This window comes from Zingiber officinale, chromosome 5B, assembly GCF_018446385.1.
Source record: "Zingiber officinale cultivar Zhangliang chromosome 5B, Zo_v1.1, whole genome shotgun sequence".
Classification (NCBI taxonomy): domain Eukaryota; kingdom Viridiplantae; phylum Streptophyta; class Magnoliopsida; order Zingiberales; family Zingiberaceae; genus Zingiber; species Zingiber officinale.
Genome location: NC_055995.1, coordinates 98,711,579 through 98,726,718, shown reverse-complemented (window position 1 = coordinate 98,726,718; position 15,140 = coordinate 98,711,579).

The window sequence follows — 15,140 nt, the reverse complement described above, 5'->3', positions numbered from 1 at the left end:
GTGGAAGCTTTCGTCGTACAATCTTCTGACAGTCCATGCCCGGTGTTGACGGCACCAACTCCCAAAAGGATATTATTGGATATCAGGAGTGTACTGTTAGGCCGAGCGGGTTAGCCGCTCGGTCGAGATTCCGCCGCACTGGTGCCTCGTTTGGTCGACCAAAACCTCTCTGTCCTCCGTGTGTGTCTGCTCGGCCGAATGCCCACTTTGTTATTGCCGAAGCTGATATCGAGCCGAGCGGGGTAGCCGCTCGACCGAAGTTGAATTCTGCACCTTAAACTTTGTTGTTTGGCCTAGCGGAGTAGTCGCTCAGCTCGGCTTCTGCACATTGTTTGAGCTTCAGTTGTTTCCTGTTGCCAGGCCGAACAGGGTAGCCGCTTGGCCGCAATTGAACTCTGCACCTCAAGCTCTGCTGTTTGGCCGAGCGAGGTAGCCGCTCGGCTCAGCATCTGCACATTGTCTCTCTTGAGCGCCCGTCATTTGATTGCTCCTCGTGTCGAAGGCGACGTCAGGTCAGAGCCTTATCCCTAGTCGGAGCATACTTCGCTCGACCGGCCAATATTATCTATGCATTGACCGCTGTGACTTTCACTTCTTTTAATCTTCACCATGATAATAAAGTGAGACTCTTCATCATTACCACATCAATGTACTAGGAGGCCAAGACTAATAAGTCAAGTACCCCACCCACGCATGAAGATAAAGTGATGACATTATAAATATCTAAATGGATCCTTTTCCTTAATAGCTTGAGTTTTGGGGATAGATGATTTAGCCAATCAACTTTAATTAAAGGATGTTTTTCCTATCGTTGACACAACATGACACCTCTCGATTATTAGATTTGTTATAATCTTCCCAACATATAAAACAAATCAGGCAAATCCATAATAAATAGGTTATAATTCAAGAAGTCAAATGAAACAAACAGGTCTTTTATAAAATAAATATGCTGGATTTACCTTAGAAGACTTCACCTGGTGGCATCTCTCAAACTGATGAAATTCAGCCATGGGAGACTTTGACACATCAATTACTTCTTTGTTATCTTGAGAAACCATCAACTAATCACAACCGCAGAGATGTTCTTCATTACTTGATTTTTTTCGACAATCCTGCAGGGTAAATACAGTTAATATTGCTTTGAACTGTTAAAATTTTGTGGCATCACACTTTTGTTTTCACTATCTAGATGATAAGACCAAAAAGCTGAATTTAAATCTCTATTTGCTGAGAGACAAGCAACTCCTTTTTTTGTCAATGCAAAATAGATTTGCAAACCTTTAGCTTAAAGAAGCATGACAAAGCCTGACCCGCCAGTAATGTTTGCACAGGGTAGATATAAAGAGTGGCAGGCAAAGCTGATATATCCCACCTATTGCCAACACTTGACAACTGATGGAGAGAGAGAGAATCTGATTTTGTCTTGTTCACTATGTCCATCTGGACAAAGAATTCATGCAAGCTTGATTTGCATGGGGTGATATTGAATGGTACCATCTATAGATGGCAATATCTGCAACAGTTTGAAAAAGGATTATTTATCTGCAGCACATCAGCATGAAACACTGACAGCAGTAAAAAAAAAAATTCTGAATATATTCATTCAAGAGAAAGTTAGACAGATACTAGGCTTATAGAACAAAGGGTACCACTGTACAAAGCATGTTCACAAGAAAACTACATGAAACTTGATGATTTAACCACCAAACTCTTTACTTTAATAATGGATGGGTAAAATCAACTAGAAATGTAGCCAAAAGTCAGGGAAGCGTTTTCAATGAACTGAGTTACTTGTAATACTAATTAATTGTGTAGAGATCTCCAAAAAGATCTATGGTCAAAACAATAAACTGCAGTTCGTCCTTTCCTAGTAATACAAGTACAAACTAGGTACAATTTAGCTACATAGATAGCACTTGGGCCCTTAGAAACAGGTCTTGGAGTAGCACTCAATGTCATTAGTGATGAAAGATCATGAGACTGTTAGTGCATTCAAGAAGTTTTTTGCAATTATCAAGCAATATGACATAAATTCTGGTTCAAAATTTACAAAATTAAACACGTGAAACCTGTTAAATATATTGCCTATTTCAATTTTTAGTTACATCAGATAGTTATGGTGGTTAAATATTGAAGGATAACCCACATTTTTCCTGAACTTAATGTATCCATAATGCACATAAAGGCTTTGGATTTGAGGAAAATAATTGAAAGGTTGGTATCATCAAATTGTTTCCCCAAGTTATTTAAGAACAACATACGAACCATATCTCTCCACTGAGTTCTACAAAGCTAGCAATATTTTCTTTCGTCTCCCTCTGCTCGTTGCACTTCCCATTTTAATAGATTCAATTTACCTCGTTATAGGATCTATTAGCTTTTGAATATTTTTATACCATTTCATTGCACTTCCCATTCTCACAGATTCAATTTACCTAGTTATAGAATCTATTAGTTTTTGAATATTTGTATACCATCTCAAACTTATTTTATCATCTGTTAGATTCGCATCTAATCTCAAATATTAGTATGTTCTATTATCCTTTATAGTAACCACACATCAATCTTACAATTCTCTTCTCTACAATATTAACTTTTTTTAATAGCCCAACACTTTGATCCTTGAAATATACATGTTGTACTAGTCTTAAATTATTACTCTCAACCTATGCAGAACAGGATGATCACATGACTTCAAAAGCTCCTTTTCCTCATTAAAAAAGTTTCCATCAACATCCCCTAGTTAAATCATAGATTCAAAATATCTGGGCCGGCCATGCTGGGCCACCCGGGGTAAACATTATCATCTTTTGCTTCAATAAATCCAAAATATTTAAAATTCTTAATTGCAAAGATTTCATATGCATCTTTTTAACCATTCCATTGATTCTTCTCTTGCTACAAAAACTACAACAACAACCAAACCTTATCCCACTAAGTGGGATCGATTAAACCCGTTCTACTTATCTTAAACCCATTAGTTTTAAAAGTTTCCCTCCAAAAAAAAAAGTTTGAAGTTTAGTGATAACATTATCATACATATCCATCAATATAATTTCTAGATATTGATTTCTTATCCAAAACCTACCAAAATTAGTTTCCTTGGGATTTATTCATAAGTTTTTTTCTAACCAATAAAAGCATGTGCAAATCCCTCTTTTCTTCATATATATTTTTTCATTAGCTATCATTTTAGCAACTAAATGTCATCAATGGTGGAGACCTTCTAGAGAACTGAATTAGCTTTCAAAATGGTTTTCTTATATTAAAATGCTTTTAGTGTTAAAAGAACTCTTTGGTGGAACTACAAGAATAATGATGCTAGGACTCTCCAAAGATAAAACAAAGAAAAAAAGGAGGTTTAGAACTAAGAGTTCAATATTTTTGATGGCACATGGACTTTGATGATAAACAAAATCATAGAAGGATGAAATTATAGACCATATAAAAGAATAAATATACTGTCAATAGATTTAAAGATGGTTGAATGAAAAGGCTATTTAAAATTAGAGGCAGAAAAGTTTTGAAGTATAGCAATGTTTAAAGAATATGATATGTTCTATAATTTTAGAACTACCAGGGCAGAAAATGATATTTATTGGAGTGTTAAAAAGATTCAACTAAGTCATTTGCTTGCCCACCTGATTCACCAATCTCATTCAACCCACTCAATTCTCTCAACTTACTCAATTCTCTAACTCGTTTCACCTACTTAGCTTGTTCAAATCATCTAGTTGACCCATCTAACCCTTATGTCACACAAAGCCTTTTGACCTACCGACTCATCTTACTTAGTGCACTAGACTTAGTTTGCTTGACCAATTCAATTCAATCAGTTCATTTGTCTCTTACCTAGTCCAATTTTAGGCTTTGAAATTAAGCATATATAATGTTTTGTAAATGTGGAAGGTCTTATTTCCAATCTTTGGAATGAATGGAATATTTAAATTTTTATTAAAACTGAAATGACCATTCTGCCTTAAATTTGTCCATTCAAGTGCTGAGATGGAATCGCACATTGAATGATCCATTCTATTCAAACCTACCAAACATAACCTAAATTCTTAATTCAGTTAACATCTAAATGCTAGAATTTAACTTCATGTGACAGAAATTAGTTGAGAGCTTGACAGCTTAGCAAATTATGAGGAAGACATTTAACTCTAAGACATTCTCATGTCAAATTTAGACCCACTGTAATACTATGCTTTGAGAATGACATTTGCTGGTGCCTCCTTAATTACATCACTTTCAGGATTTTCAGAGTATTTAGGAAAATCCATGTTTAGTTCTTCTATGTTTCCAGGATTGAGGTACCTTTGATGACTGATTTTCATTTTAATGTTCTGCACAATTCGAAGATGTTGCAGGCAGTAATTTAAATAATCCATCATTTCCAGATTGCTTCCTTCTCCAAAGTAACAGCTTTCTTAACAGAAATCTATGCATTGCCCATAAATTGGAATTTATCCGTTAGTGCAACATAAACTGATATAAGATTGGCAAGGCTTGAAGAAAATTTGACCATAATAAAAGAAATCTAATGAATCAACCTTCACAGAAAATTCTGATTGGTTCCGAAGCTCAAGTAGTAGAGGCCTTAGGTCCCCAGTAAATATTTTCTTTGGTAAGTGCTGAATGCATGCCTCAAGTTTCGGCAAGCCCTGATTACAAAGAAGAAAAATGAGCTATTTTTGTCACTCCTTGGTGAAGTAGAAGAGAAGGATGCAAACCTTAATCACTAAAAACTCCAGGTTAGTGCTTAAATCTCTTCTTCCTTTTTTCTGCTTGCCCTTCATATCAAACTCAAAGTGCCGATAACCAATCACAGTATCTGATAGAGTCCACCTCACTCCAGTTATTTTTAATAAACCTTCCATCTTCGGACAAACTTCAAGTTGTATCTATGATGTAAAAAAAGTGAGGGGCGTTTGATTCTTTCTTAGAAATAGAAATCGGAATGAGAATCATAGTATTGTGAAATCGGAATGGTTATAAACATGGATATCACTTTTAAAAATAATGTTTGGTTAGTTGAATATTTTCTATCGGAATAAATTAAAATTTCCTTTTTTACCCTTAAATGAAAATAAGAGGAAAAAATTAGATGTAAGAAAAAGTTGAATGTGAGAGAATGATGAGAGAGAAAGAATGAAGAGAGAGAAAGTACGAAAAAAGAAAATGAGGAAAGAGAGTGTGATGGGAGAGAGCATGATAATAAAAGATGAGAGAGAAAATATGATGAGAGAGGATGAAAAGAGAAAGTGTAATGAGAAAAATTGAGGAGAGAGAGAGTGATGAGAGATATTGAGGAGAGAGAAAGTATGATAAGAGAAAAAATGTGATGAGAAAAAATAGGAAGACGAATGTGATGGAAGAGATTGAGGAGAGAGAAAGTATAATGAGAGCAAGTGTGTTAAGAAAAAAAAGGGAGAGAATGTAATGAGAGAGATTGAGGAGAGAGAAAGTGTGATGAGATAAAAAGCATGATGAGATTGAAAATGTAATGAGAAGAAAGCGAAAAGATAGTGTGATGTGAGAGATTAAGGAGAGAGAAAGTATGATGAGAGAGGAAGTATGATGAGAGAGAAAGTGTGATGAGAAATAAAAGAGGGAAGAGAGTGTGATAGAAGATATTAAAGAGAGAGAAAGTGTGATGAGAGAAAAAGTGTAATGAGAAAAAAAAGGAAAGAAAATGTGATGAGAAAGATTAAGGAGAGAGAAAGTAGGTGATAAAATGAGGAGAGAGAATATATGATGAGAGAGAAAGTGATATGAAAGAAAAATTAAATAAATATATTTTGATATTTGATATTAAAGGGAGAAATTTTAGTTTTAGGTCAAGGATATTTTTGAAATAAGGGAATATTTTGATTGTTGAAAATAGAGTAATGACTCATTGAAAGGAGGAGACGTGAGAATGAGTCATCACCTAATTATAAGGATTGATTCCTTTATTTATATTTCTATTCCTATAATCCAAACATCAATAATGATAATCAATGATTGCTATTCTCATTTCTCACTCTTATTCTCCTAAATCAAACGCCTCCTGAAACAAATATTCAAACATATTATCTATCAACAAGTTAACATATCAATTTAGAACAGATGTGATCCAATGTAAAAATAGGTTCACTGATGAAGTTCCTAATAATTAGAAAATACTATCATATTCCATATTCCCATGTAGCAATCGAGTAAAAGAATATAAATTGTAGGTATACTAAAAAGTGGAGAAATGATAATAATAATAGAAATAGATGGTTTATTACAAATTACAGTAGCCCTAACTTCAGATGTTCTTTTAACTACAGTACCATACTTTTGAAACAGCACCAAATTACACAAAAGGTCAAAAGGAAATTATTAGGACTCTGCTGTTTTACCTACCCTCTTTGTCTCATCAGTTTCTAAAATAACATAAAGGACGAATCACTATTGCATTGGCGCCTGAAATGATGAACACCATTTAACAATAACATAAATGGAACAAAATAATAACATAAGCCTATCATTTGGAAAAGACAGTAATCTTTTTCAAGAATATAGCCACATCTAAAACTAGGAGATGTTTACATACTCAAAATCCCCTTCGAGTGGTGGTGTGTTTAATGCATTACTACCTGCATAATTTTCATGGAACCAGATTAACCTACTTTAGACATAAAGTTACAATATGGAATAATATGCAATATGAATTGGATATTGCCTGTCTCTGTTCCCTCAGATTTTGCAGTGAGCTCACATATAAGAGAAATTTCAGAGATAGGAACTGCAACCTGAAGAGGGCTCTGGAATTCAAGTTCCACAACAACTGCTTCTGCAATTATTAAATTTTCAAAACATCAAAAAGCAAATTCTATTGGTTTGATATTTATTTTAACAATACACTACAAAGCATACCTCCAACCACACATACAGCTGAATCATTGTCTCTTCTTGAAGAGGATTTCATTTGTGAATCCAGCCAGTTTGATCTGCTCGTGGTTACTGAAGGTACCAGTTCTTCCTCCAACGACTGCCACAAATTTTCACTTACATGGACCTGCGAATTTTGTGAATCCATGTCAAATTGAGTCATATGAATTTCATATTTATACTAAAGCCAGAAAAAACTGAGTCAATGTTTGGGCATCACGAGATAGAGGAGAGATAAGGTGGTGTGAACAAAGGAGGTAACTAGTGCTGAAATATAATCACCATGCTTTGTCTCTAATACCAATTGACATAGCACAGTGGACAAACAACAAAGCGAACCCTCACCTAGAGGGAAAACTTCAGGAATACCATGCTTCAACTTCTTTTATAATTTTGACTTACAACAAACGCGAAAAGTTACAATATTCTAAATAAGGAAAATACATGATTTTAATTGGGATTATAATTATCATTGTTTATTACCAAAATAACAAAGAATAATTAACTATAAATTACTAGATGACCAAATCAAATTTAAAATTTATTGCAGGTGCGTTAATCTCAAATAATTCGTTAATTTCTTTCCTAATCTGCATGTATTTCCCTATTTGCACTAAGAATAGAGTAAAAAGAACTTTGCATCATTAAACTGATTTCTGACCAAGAAAGAGATGGAAAGAAGGAAGAGGATTAAAACCATAAATGGCAGGGACATGGGGACAGAGAGGTTTTGGGAAAGTATTGTTGTTGTTGTTGTAGTAGTTGAATGATTTCTAAATCCAGTAAGACCATCTTGGTGTACAAGAGTCAACTTAATTCAATGTAATTCGGACCCTGAATTTACACCCTCTTATGCATCCACGCGTGAAAGAGAGTCTCTCCTCATGCATTTGTTCACATTTTTAATGTATGTGAATCAATATAAACCAACTAAAATGCCTTGAAACTTTCAATGTGGGACTAAAGTTCCATTCACAATGGAACCTCTTTCCTCTTTCATTTCTTTTCCATTCACTTATATTTAACAGTAGTGAACATGATTAGATATATAACTCCAGCCATTTTTTCTTTAAACGAAGAGTGCATTCCTGTAAGCACAAATCACATGATGTTTCTACATTTTACAGAATGAATGTTTTACAATTAGCACATAAAGCTTTGAACATGCTTTAAATATCTGAGACACAAGTTTCAATATGAAGATGAATTTGACATGCAATCGAGTACCTGATCAGAAATGTAGTAACGGTTTCCAGACAGAACAAGATGAAAATCATACTTGCGTAACATTGGTGGGATGGAAACCAAATAGCAGTATGATGCTTGTTCAAGCATCATAGCTGCATGCAGAGAAGCTCCTGATGAAATATGTACATTAGCTGCACGCTTAAACACTCAAGTTTAGTCATTTTATTTACACGCTTAGCATTACCTCATTAGAAATGCGAAAATATATATTTGCGGCATCCTTGAACTGCCCCCTGGCCTTGAGTATTTCTGCCCACCATATACCCCACCTTGAGGCATTTCTTTGACTAGATGACCCAATTTTCTGAATAAGAAATTAAAAACATCATAGATCTAGCAAATAAATAAGAAAAACAATCAGGTTGTATAATTTTACTGAAAAACATTCACAAGAGATATGAAGTACAATAAATGTGTAAAGATCTATACACAACACAAACATGTAACAAAAAAACCTAGTTTAGATTATTCTACAGTATAGTATAGCATAAACATGATATTTAATCTTTTTGTATAGAGCACAGTGATGAGGATAGAAATTTGATACTCAAAATACTTTCCAAGCACATCGATATTGTCATCATCCCAACATTCATTGCTAAGTAGGGACTAATCCTTTATCTTATTGCAAGATGTATAACCATCGATGTCTTCCAAGGTACCACCAGGATTATTGATTTTGAGAGAAACTTTATTCAGATCATAACATGCTTGTATATACTTTGCATGGTCATATGATTTCAAAGGAAATACAAGAATATTTAAAAAAAAACATCAAGGGATAATCTCAGCCATAGGATCTGATAAGGACTCGATGTCACAAATTTAATTAGAAAGCTGGACCAAAATAGGAAAATGCCCTGACGTTAAACCATATCAAAGCAAAGGATGATCTGCAATCATACAACTACTATTCACAATCAACTCCATCTTGCAACTATCAACTACATTGGCATCAACTACAGTTAGGTTTGGAACCTTTGGATAGTTGCTCAGGTAAAGGTGTTTGAGCCCTTATTTGTGATTATTCAAATACAATATCTGAATATTTCAAATTTTGAACTGATAATATCATCTGCACTTTTATAGATTTCCCTGCAGGTTTATATGAGACCTTCACCTTGTATTTTAGGTGCTGTTTTGCTCCAGTATTGGTCATCAAAATGTATTGCTACTAAGATTAATTTCCATATAGATTTGATACAATCCAATTAACCGTACTGGCATGGCATTTGCATGCGATTATCATAGAATAGCATGACACACACACAAAAGAGAGAATATGAAGGTTAAAGGACAAAATGGGCAACATTGCCACAGATTGATCTTCAACTAAATAACATTCCAAGCAACAAATAGAATTAACATTAATATTGAAATATAGAAATCCTTATTACCTTCAAGGCTTCAACCAAAATCATCAGAGCAATGGCTAGAGAAACATGAATTTCTCCCGTACAGACATTCACATTAATTTGGAGTGTGGTCAAACCAAAGACATAAAGCTAACAAATGTAACCAAGCATCTAAGTACCATAATCATTAGGGATGTAAATGAGTCAAGCCGCTCGTGAGCTATTGAAAAATAAAAATTCATTTGAGCTCGTTTAATGAGGCTCGTTAAGATAAACAAACCAAGCTCAAGCTTCACAATATTCAGCTCGTTAGCTCGTGAACATATTTGTTAAGCTCATAAATCAACTTTTAAATAAAAAAATAATAGTTTTGATATTGAATTTATAGATTTTATACTCTACTTATGAAAAACATAGACAAATATATTAAATTTATTTATTAGAATGAAATTATAAATTTTAACAAGAATATTATATATTTTTTAAAATATATAATTTAGTTTTTAATGAATATTTAAATTTATAATTTATATTTATTAAACTCGTTTAGGCTCAACAAAAGCTCGAATAAGCTCGTGAGCTATAAATATATATTCGTTAAATAAAGATCGAGTTCGGCTCGATTATAAACGAGTCAAACTCAAACATCCAAGAGTTCGGCTCGGCTCGGCTCGATTACACCCCTAATAATCATGCCTATTAAAATAACAAAGTGCATTTTGTAGAAATCATATGCAACAAAAACAGGTGGTAAAATGATAGATGTCATAGTAAGTTTCCACTTCGAAATAACCAGTGAAGAATCATGTGATTAATATATATATATATACTGATCCAACATAAAGGAACAAAGGCCAGTCATTTCCTGCATGGATAGCGTAAAATTCCAAGAATGCATTAGAATATGTGACAAACTAAAAGAAGTCAAGGAAGTTATCCAATACAACAAAATTCTGAATATAAGTAGGCAGATTTGGAAGAACAGACACAACAAATGAACATTATTCTTGGGGAAAATTATCAGTATTTGAAGCCCTCTGTCACCTAAGATATACAGCGTCTATGTTTCACTTAATTTATAGTAAAATTTTATTCCCCTCTGGTCAGATACCCAATACTATGATAGCATTGTCAATTGTAATTCTACATGAACTGACAAGGTTTCGGTGGTACCAACTGACACCATGCTTGTCTTGGTCGATGTCATCCAGAACCACTTGAGAAGACAAGCTCTTCACTTGTCTTGTCCATCAATTTCATTTGTGGGTCATGGAGTACCAGCATGTTGGTCCAAGATTTGTTCATAGATCTATACCTTATCCGGTTCCAATTCTACAAGTTCAAGTCAAATGAATAATGATTCATTGAGATATGCTTATGGACATGTGAAGAAACTAATTTCAATATTAGATGTTCTGAGAGGATTATTTGATTGGGATTTTAAAGGTTGAACAGAGCAGAAAAATTTTTAATCACGTTGAGAGCTAGAGTTGGCTATATTCAACGTGAACTAGACATCTATGAATGACTTGGACTAATAAGTGTTATCATATTCATATAAAGATAGCAATGCAGGTGTAACCAATGGTGATAGAAGTCATGACATAGTATAGTCGGCTTTGTTGGATAGGTGATAAAAAAGAAAATAATTGAAAAAATAAATTAACTACTATCAGATTTGGTACAAAAGGCATCTTCGCTTCACAACTGCTTCACCTTCCCACTTGACAAAGTCAAGTTCTCTTCAATAGAAGAGAATAATACAGTCAAAATTTAATTCTATTTAGAATTATTGAAAGTTATCCAAGTCATTAATTTTTTATAATTTATTAAAACTTTTAAAAAGTTAATTTATTTCTTTTTAAAGAGTCAGTCAAGTTTTATTAGCATAATTGGGGTTTTATTATAAAATTATTCAAGTCTTTAATTTTTCTAATTTGTTGGAACTTTTAAAAAGTTGTTTTATTTCTTTTTGAAAGAGTCAATCAAGTTTTATTATAATAATTAGTATTTTATTAGAAAAGGTCTTTTATTTTATAAAGAATAGGTCACATAATCAAATTATAAAAAGGAGTTAGGATCCCATGTAATGGATAAATTTTGGAATTAATACGATTTGCAATTTCCTGTTCTCTGGATGAGAATTGATAATTTTACTCTAGGTTGTATTTTTATCCTTATGTTGTGAAGCGCCAGGGGACTAATAGCTGCTCATCAATTTTCATGTTTTGATTGTATTCATCTCTATGATTTGTTAGTGAGCAGCAGAAACAAATAAAATAACAAGCACAAAGACACAAAAACACACCATCTTTACGTAGTTTAGATCCTCTAATTCCTACTTCATAGCTTATGATTCATCGGTGGATCACTCTTGAAATACAACTATCCTTTCTCTTCCTCGTATACCTTCTAGAGGCAGAGAGAGATTACTCACAAGGGCCTTAGAATAGCAACACTCTCCTTGGAATCTGTTGGGTTATTTTTCTCTTTATAGTGTTAGTCTTCGTACTTGGAATCTATTGGTCAATCAACTACTTTGTCCATCAATTGATTGGTTGCCTACTCATCAATCAATTGGTGCCCTCTAGTGGATAGCTCAGAATTCTACTATTGTCATGACTTTATGTTATGAACCGTAAGTGCACGGTTACGTCATCAGTAATATAAAAGATATCGAACCCACAGGGACTGTTGATTAAGTACAGTTAACTTCACATGATGAATTATCTAGACAATTGAAAGACGGTTACAAAAGAGAGAGTAAGAGAAAGACTAAGGAGAAAGAGAGAGAGAAGGAGTAAGAGATGATCTTGGAATGGGATGGATGATAGATGCTAGGATTTCGGTTTCGTTATGATACTAGTTAATGTTCCTATACATTGTTCATCTTCCTAACTCCATGCTTATACTCGTGTAGGGCTTTTAACTAGAGTCTGGTACAATCCCGCGAAAGTCACACCGGAGAGTTTACCCAAGTTCTAACGTCATTAAGTAAAAAAGTAACTCTAGAAAGTCTGGTTAAAGGGTTACCTTCTGTCACAGGCTCAGTCATACAATCGCTAGAGTTATCTAATATACTTCCTAACGGTAGTACTGGAGTATCCACTCCAATTAGAATATCCTAACAAGGATTAATCCCTATGTTAAGATCTTTTGATTCTAGAAAGTGGATAAGTATCGATGTCCTCTGGCACTAAGGGCATATATGTCTGGTTGAATGGGTATCCTCTGTCACTAAGGACCCCCCCGGTTATCCAGTCTAATAGTAATCTTAACATAGAGACAAATCCCTCATATTTACATGAATACCTCACACACATTTCGTCAAACACATATAAGGCACAATACATATAGAACATGATATAAACACTTCATAGCACAAGAAAATGTCTAAATACATAGTTCATACATCACATCACATCATAAATACTTCCTATATCCTAAATCTAGAGAATCTACTCTATTATAAGAGATTACAATCTAAAGACAAAGAATGAAGCAAACTACAATTCAATACTTGGAGATAGAGAGAAGATATGCTTATCTTTAAAGTGTAGCGTCCTTGGAAGCGCTTCCTTGCTCCGGAGATGGACGGATTTTGAAGGAATGGAAGTGGATGAAGCCGTAGGGTTTCCCCCTAAGAGGAGAACCCTTCCCCTAGGAGAGGGACAATGTCCTCAATCTCAAGATTCCCACAAAGGGGAGAAAAACCCCTTAAATAGGGTTGGGCACGGGCCTGACACGATCAGTGCCACAGCTGCGTGGATCCACAAGGCCACAGTCTGGTCCAGTGGTATGACTGTGTGGATTCACATGGCCATAGTCTTCTTGTCCACTGGAAATCTCACATGGTCATGTGGAATAACACGACCATGCTCTTCTTGCTCTCTCGAAAGTCCACACGGTCATGGTCTTCTTCTCTTATGGAGTGTGGAACGGTCGTGTGAGTTTACACGGCCGAAACTTGCTTTGCCATGGGCAAGACCACACGACCTGAGCTTGATTTCTTCTAGGGTTGCTCTCATGTGCATTTTTGCTCTAAATAACACCCTGACAATAAAAGTATGCAAAGAATAGATCTCTGAACAAAATATAATAGAGGTACAACATTATAATGAAATATGGTGCAATAAACATAGATTATACTAATAAAATAAAAGTAGATGTACATCAAAGTATGTATAAAAGTGTATATAATCTACACACATCACACCCCCAGACTTAAACCTTTGTTTGTCCTCAAGCAAAACTTACAATCTAGATTTATGTGCATAGATGACATGTAATAATCCCTAGTGAATCAATATAAACTTATCATATAGTTTCATTGATGAGCATGATACAAAAATTATTTAAGTGTGGCCTAAGTAGAAGTTCTCCATGCTAAGTGTGATGAGTGGCTTAACTTTCTCAAGTATCAATCTCTAAGCCTAGTCAATTTTTCACTTAACCGTGTTCCTTATACTTCCGGCAATAAGCACTTACCTGCCACACACAAGGTTTGTCCCTCACAAAAAATGTTATGCACCGTCTACACAAGGTCTCAAAGGAATATTCAGTATCAAGAGAAATATAGCATTTATTTCCCCAGTAACCTAACTCGGTTTCAAAGAGGTGAATTACTAGTTTCCACTCATGATAACTATTTTTTATCCCATATTATTTTTTTTTCTGAATGTTTGCAAAATATCAAACTTGAACAAACTTTATATAATTTTTTTAGGGATTGATTTTTTTCAAATGAGCTTGCATGATCTGAGTTTATCTAATAACTAAAATGTAGTTGAGAGGTCACTATAGAAGCAAGAGTGATAGTCTGGTTCTATGAATCATGACTATTTTCAAAAATATCTACCATCAAAGTCAAGCATAATGTGAAGAGATCCTAAAACTAAGCCAACAATCAAATTCTTCTAGTAATAATAATGCTCACTTTATGCTATTATGGATAGAAAAACATAGATTAATAGGCATACTAGAATACCGAATCACACAACATAAATATCTAGATGAAATGTGCTAGCATTTTACTATGAGGAACAAACCACAATTACGTAATCAGTAATGCAACTAGAAAAAATTTATTATAAAAAAAGAAATAAGCAAAAACTAAGAAATATGACAAACACTAAACTAAACTCAAGCATCCTCCCAGACTTAAACTTTTCATTGTCCCAATGAAAACTAGAAATGAAATATGGCGAAGATTTTTAAAGTTAGAGAAGTTACCAAGTGATGAACTCCAAGTGGTTGACATTCATGTGCTTGAAGATACTCCTATATCTAATGCTTACATTCCTTCACAACTTTGAATTCTATAAAAATAAGATAGACAAGAAAAATTAAGTAGAAGATATGAGTTATTATGAATAATGAAAAGACTAGAAAGAAATTAAAAACATAAATGAAAACAAGATTGAACTTGGGTTGCCTCCCAAGAAGCGCTTGTTTAAGGTCATTATCTCAACCTTTTATTTGGTTTGCTTAAATCATGATCTTGCCGAAGTGAGATACCTCCGGACTTTCCGGCTAATGGCCCATAATGCAGAGGGAGCTTTCATCGTGGAAAACACAACTTAAGGAATTACTCTCTCCTTCTTCTTCTCCTCA